Genomic DNA, 6,812 nt, shown 5'->3' with positions numbered 1-6,812 from the left:
CTGAGATATTGGAACACTGTCATCATGTCTCCCCTAGTCCTTCTTTTCATTAAACTAGACATAGCCAGTTCCCACAACCATTCTTCATGTGTTTTAGTCTCCAGTCCCCTAATCATCTTTGTTGCTCTTCTCTACACTCTTTCTAGAGTCTCCACAACTTTTCTACACCGTGGTGACCAGAACTGAATGCAGTATTTCAAGTGTGGCCTTACCAAGGCATTATAAAGTGTATTAACACTTCACATGATCTTGATTCTATCCCTCTTTATGTAGCCTAGAACTGTGTTGGCTTTTTTGGCAGCTGCTGCACACTGTTGGCTCATATTTAAATGGTTGTCCACTAGGACTCCAAGATCCCTCTCACAGTTACTACTATTGAGCAAGGTACCACATATACTGTACATGTGCATTTCGTTTTTCTTGCCTAAATGTAGAACCTTACTCTTTTCACCATTGAATTTCATTTTATTAGATAGTGCCCCATGTTCAAGTTTGTCAAGATCCTTCTGTATCTTAAGTCTATCTTCTGGAGTGTTGGCTATTCCTGTCAGCTTGATGTCATCTGCAAATTTGATGAGTTCCCCATTTATTCCCTGATCCAAATCATGGATGAAGGTGTTGAAGAGTACTGTCTTGGGGTACTCCACTGCATACTTCCCTCCATGTAGATGCAGTTCCATTGAGGACTACACATTGAGTGCGGTTGGTCAGCCAGTTACGAATCCATTTGGTGATGATGCTGTCTAACCTACATTCTTCTACTTTATCTAGTAGTAGATTATTCAGTAAGGCATTTGACAAGATCTACCTTGTCAAATGCCTTACTGAAGTCCAAGTAAACTATATCGATGGCATTCCTCTGGTCCACTAATTTTGTCACTTTGACAAAGAATGCAGTAAGATTAGTCTGGCATGATCTGTTTTTGACAAACCCATGTTGGCTTTTGGCTATTACTTTGTTTACTTCTAGGTGTCACTAATTCGTTGCTTGATTATCTTTTCCAGAATTTTTCCTGGTATTGAGGTCAGGCTGATAGGTGTGTAGTTTCCTGGATCTATTTTTTTTTTGAAGATGGGAACCACATCAGCTCTTTTCCAGTCCTCTGGCAGTTCCCCAGTGCTCCAGGATCTCTGAAATATATAGTTCAGTGGTTCTGAGATCTCATCTGCCAGTTCCTTCAGAATGCTGGGGTGTAATCCATCCGGTCCTGGTTATTTGAATTTGTCTAGGGTAGACAGGTGCTCATTTACCATTTTCTTCCCTATTTCAACTTGTGTTCCTAATCTGATTTTTGTGGTGCTGTTTTTGATAGGTTGGACTGTTTTATCCCTTTGTGTAAAGACAGATGCAAAACATGAGTTAAATAGTTCTGCTTTCTACCTGTTGCTTGTCACCTTCTTGTCACTCTCTCCCAGCAATGGACCAATTGTTTTCTTAACTTTTTTCTTGTTTTTAACATGTTGGTAGCAGCTTTTTTCTCATTTTCTACTTTGTGGCAAGCCTTACTTCATTGTGAGCCTTAGCTTTCCTCACTTCATCTTTCAGGCTTGGGTTATTTGCTGATATTCTGCTTTAGATATGTCACCCTCTTTCCATTTTTTATACTTCTCTTTTTTGTCTTTCAATTTATCAGAAAGTTCTTTATGTAGCCATGCTGGTTTCTTTTGGGAGCTGTTATTTTTCTTCTTCGTTGGTATTGTGCGAGACTGGGCTTTTGTAATCTCATTTTTCAAAATTTCCCAATAGAGTTCTTTATGTAGCTATGCTGGTTTCTTTTGGGAGCTGTTATTTTTCTTCTTCATTGGTATTCTGCTAGACTGGGCTTTTGTAATCTCATTTTTCAAAATTTCCCAAGCTTCTTAAGTTGTTTTACCCTTGAGGATTCTCCATTGAATTCTTCCCAAGCTCTCTCTAAGTTTATTGAAATTAGCTCTCTTAAAATCCAAGACTCTAGTTTGACTTTGTTCTACTACTTGTGTTTGCATAATGTTGAATTCCAATATTGCATGGTCACTTGCCCCCAGGGTTCCTGTGGCTTCAACACCTTTTATCATTTCCTCTCTGTTAGTGAGAATTAAGTCTAATATGGCTTGTTCCCTTCTCTACTTTTTGGGAAACAAAGTTGTCTGCTAGGTTTGTTAGGAACCTGTTGGATCTTCCACTTGGTGCAGCGTTTGTTTCCCAGTTGATATCAGGGTAGTTAAAATCTCCCATTACTTTTGTGGTGTGCTTCCTACATACCTTAGTTAGCTGACTAGCAAAAAGTTCATCTACTTCCTCTGCTTGGTTGGGTGGCCTGTAATATCGACCTATGGCAATGTCATTTCCCCCCTCAACCTTTAATATTGACCCAAATACATTCAAGATAGTTCTCATTATTGTTGTGCTCTACTTCTGTAGAGATGTAGTTATTTCTTATATATAGTGCAACTCCACCTCCTCTTTTATTTGGTCCATTTCTTTTAAATAATTTAAGTCCTTCTAGCTGTATGTTCCATTTGTCCGTTTCATCCCACCAATTTTCTGTAATGGCAACAATATCGTATCTGCCCTCATTTACTTGAATTTCTAATTCATCCTGTTTATTCCTCAAACTTTGTGCATTGGTGTATAGACATTTGATTCCATTTTGATTGTCCCTGTGTTTACTGTCTACATAACCTGTGTTATGTCTGACTGCCCCTATTTTCTTGCCACTTGTATGATTTGTGCACATGGTATGGCACTCACTATAAAATGCTTGGTTTTGCTTGACAGCAGGAGTGATAATCTTACCTGCACAAACATCTATGTTACATGCACTGATAACCCTATGAATTTTAGATTACTGGGGACAGAAATGTTCTGTATCAATTTATTATCTATCCCCGCTGTTCAGTTTAAATGTTTATCCAGAAAATCTGTGAATTTAATGCCAAGTAACTCAGTCCCTTTCTTAGATGGGTGTAACCCATCTCTTTTGTACAGTTTTTCATTGGACCAGCTGCAGACATCATGACTAATAAAACCAAAGCCTTCCATTTTACACCACTCCTTTAGCCACACATTAAACTCTGCTACACACTGGCCCTTCCCTTTTTGTTCCTTATATACTGGTAAAACCTCTGAAAAGATAAGCCTACAACCTATACTACTAAGTTCATACCCCAAGTTCTGGAAATCATTCTGCACAGAAAGTACATCTTTTGGGGACAGATCATTTGTGCCAAGATGTATGATAGCATCAACATCATAGTCCTTACTTGCATTCTTGACTGTCTTAAGAATACGCCTCTTGTCTCTGCTGGCAGTAGCATCTGGCAGATTACCCGACCTCTTTTAAAACTTCCATATCCTTTCCTAAATTTACATCCCTTATGATTGATTCACCAACCAGAAAGTGACTTCTCTTTTTGCATACCTTGCTCTTGTTGTGCAACTGATGTGTGATACATAGGTCCCCATTTCACCTTTCCAAAGAAAGGTCTTCATTTTGGACCATGATCCCCTGCTTATTTGAATCATTGTTATCACAACTATGTTGACCTGTCTCTTTAGTGTCCCTATTAAGGTTAGCAAGGGTACTATATATGTTATGCTGGGTCACAGCAAAAGCTTTGTGTTTATGGTTCACAGCTCTGACCATGCCAGATCCCACAGTTGTCCAAACTGCTCTTCTCCTGCAGGAACTTTGCGCTAGAGGGGGCTGATAGTGTGGCATCTCCCTAGAGTGGAATGGCCAAATTGGACACCTAATTTCTGCTTGGAGAGCACAGATTAGAGATTCTAGATAGGTAATCTGTCTATGTAGACTAGAAATTTGTTTATAAATGGATATCCAAATTCGAAAAGAGTACTGCGAAAGACAGGTGCAAAACAGCTATTACATTAAACTAAGCTGGTCATTTTGAAATAAAATAAAATCACAATCTCAAGTGCACTAATTCAGAATGTATTATTGTTATTTTGGTTTATAGATATATGATTCTTTGTCTCTCTGACTCCCCCCTCGTAGCCAGCAGCTCCAGTCATCAGCCTCAGGAAAGTTCAAATGAAATGGAGTTAAAGGGCCACTACCTTACTCCTCTTTGTCTCTCTGACTCCCCCCTCGTAGCCAGCAACTCAAATCACCAGCCTCAGGAAAGTCCAAATGAAATGGAGTTAAAGGGCCAATGTCGGCGTTCTAAATGCCATGCATGAAATCAGTCAGAGACCAAGGCAGAATCATCTTTAAAGTTCCAATTTATTCATACAGGCAAGTTAGCATGCCTATGGAATTCCAACTCTAATATTCTTCCTGGAATTCCACCCAGTTGAAAGTTCATGATCTATCCCCACACCCCATAATCCATCACATGTTCCAATCATCATCTTCCATGCTGGCATCTACACCCCTCTGCTTCCGGTCAGGTGTTGAGGTCCGGAGACAAAAGATGACCTTGAGCTTCTATAAAAGAATGACAACAATACATTCCACAATTCTACTCCTTTCTATTCCCCCCTCCCAACTGCTACACTAATGAAACACATAGGAAATTATAAGAAAGTGTGGCAGGCCAAAGAACCTAAAAGAAACATAACTACAGGCCTGACAGGCGGCCTCTCCTCAGAAGAAAAATGTTTCCTGAAAAGAGAATAACATAAAAGTTAACATAACAAAATTAATCACCTCTCCTCCCTCCAAGGGGACCATTTGACTTATCGGGAAACTTCTCATGAAATTGCTTTACTAACTTCTCCACTTTTAGGTTCCCACTGTTTACCCAAGTAGTTTCAGACCAAGGGTAACCCTTCCAACGCACTAAGTACTGTAAGTGACCCCTATTCAGCCTGGAGTCTACAATTTTTTCCACCTCAGATTGTGTTTCCCCTTCTATCACTACAGGAGGAGAGTGAGCTTGGGTAGATGCTCTTATGTTAGACCCAAATACTGCTTTCAACAAGCTACAATGAAATTCTGGGTCAATTTTCCCTATACTTCTGGGTAGACTGAGTTGAAATGTAACTGGGTTAACTATCTTCACTATTTGGAATGGACCTAGAAATTTTGGACCCAATTCCTTACTAGGCATTCCTAATCTTATGTATTTGGTAGACACAAAAACTTTGTCCCCCAAAAGGAAGGGGTTTTGGTGTGAGCGATGTTGATCAGCTTGATTCGTGTAGGCTTCTGCCGCAATTGCTAGAGCCTTCTTCATATTCTCCCATCCTTTCTTTAGCGTGTCCATCCATTCATTCAAAGGCATGGAGGAGGGTGGTTCTCTCGGCAGCTCAGGTATGGTAACAATTTCCATGCCACTGGTAATCTGGAAACCCGCTAATCCTGTGCTGCTGTGGACCGCATCGTTGTATGCCACTTCGGCGAAGGGTAGCAAGTCCAACCAGTTGTCTTGTTGATAGTCCACAAAAGACCGGATTTATTGTTCCACCACCGCATTGGCTCTCTCTGCTGCGCAGTTCATGCTGGGATGAACCTCTAAGCTCAGTTCTTGTGTGGACCCAATGGATCTCAGGACCTCTCTCCAGAACTTGGCTGTGAACTGGACTACACGGTCTGAAATGATCCTCTTGGGTACTCCATGCAGGCAATAAATGTGTTTCACAAACATTTTTGCTAATTCGTTTGCGGATGGCAATCCTTAGCAAGCAATGAGGTGTGTCTGCTTAGAAACCAAATCAATAACTGTCCAAATTACTTTATTCCCATTGCTGTCTGGGAGTTCCATGATGAAGTCCATTGTGACCTCTTCCCATGGTTGGTTAGGGCTTTCTGCTGCAGGTTCTGGGCTCTTGGATTCAATCATACATGGCTGGCCCTTTTCCTCCTCCGTGGCCTCCCCCTTGGTAGGACTCTTTGTCACCTGTAGTTGGGGATCCTCTTCGAGAGGTTGGTGGCCCAGATGACTCTTTTGTGGTGGCATCTGGGGCCCTCTCTTTACCACCGTGGTGATTAGTACACACGTTTGTTCTTCAGCAACTTCCTCCTCCGAGGCCTCCCCCTTGGTAGGACTGTCACCTTAAGTTGGGGATCCTCTTCCAGAGGTCATTTGGGCTTTTCCCCCTCCGAGGCCTCCCCCTTAGTTGGACTCTTTGTTGCCTTAAGTTGGGGATCCTCCTCCGGAGATTGTTTGCCCTTTTCCTCTTCCAAGGCCTCCCCCTTGGTAGGACACTTCATCACCTTAAGTTGGGGATCCTCTTCCAGAGGTTGTTGGCCCAGATGACTCTTCTGTGGTGGCATCTGGGGCCCTCTCTTTACTGCCGTGGTGGTTGGTGCACATGTTTGTGGCATTGGGGCTGGAGCCAAGCACTCTGATGCTCTGTGGCCAAGTTGACAACAATGGTGACATTTTATTGGCCCCCCTGAGGAACGGAACCTGGTTACATCTCTAAACTTCAGAACCTCCTCATCACATTGGCTTGCTCTCCAACTTGCAGCTTCCCCCTTGGTAAACCCTTTTTCCATGGTGGAGATCGCTTCTCTGTAGGAAGGTGGGGTAAGAACCTTTGGGGGCATCGCAGGTGCGACTGTAACCGGTGGGGAGGTCAATCCCTCGGTTGGCCACTGCCCAATTTTCTGCCATGGTGCCATCTGCTGAGGGAGGGCAGGTGCCCACTGGCATTCCTTCCATCCATGACCTGGGGTTAAGACCCATCCCGGGGTTGCCTGCTTCACAGGTTGTAGCTTAACCAATGATGGCTGGCTAGGGGGTGTTATGTGCCAAGGATGCTCCTGCTGGCTTGGATGAGTTATGGGCCAAGTAGGTGCCCTCTGCTGGCTTGGAGCATTTTCCCATGTTGATGGCAAAGGAGTTGCCTAGTAGCATCTTATCCA

At 42.6% G+C, this 6,812-nt stretch overlaps 1 protein-coding gene across 1 annotated transcript in view; it reads right to left on the bottom strand.

The window, feature by feature from the left end:
* Positions 1-819: 819 nt before the first annotated feature.
* The window catches only part of CD226 (CD226 molecule), a 703,503-nt gene continuing 697,510 nt past the window's right edge, over positions 820-6,812 (bottom strand). The window contains exon 7 of the transcript XR_014175209.1: positions 820-976. The gene's annotated coding sequence lies outside the window, so the exon portion shown is untranslated. The remainder of the gene's footprint in view (positions 977-6,812) is intronic.

This window comes from Natrix helvetica, assembly GCF_964273705.1.
Source record: "Natrix helvetica genome assembly, chromosome: 4".
Classification (NCBI taxonomy): Eukaryota; Metazoa; Chordata; class Lepidosauria; order Squamata; family Natricidae; genus Natrix; species Natrix helvetica.
This window is presented reverse-complemented; position numbering and strand designations above follow the sequence as displayed.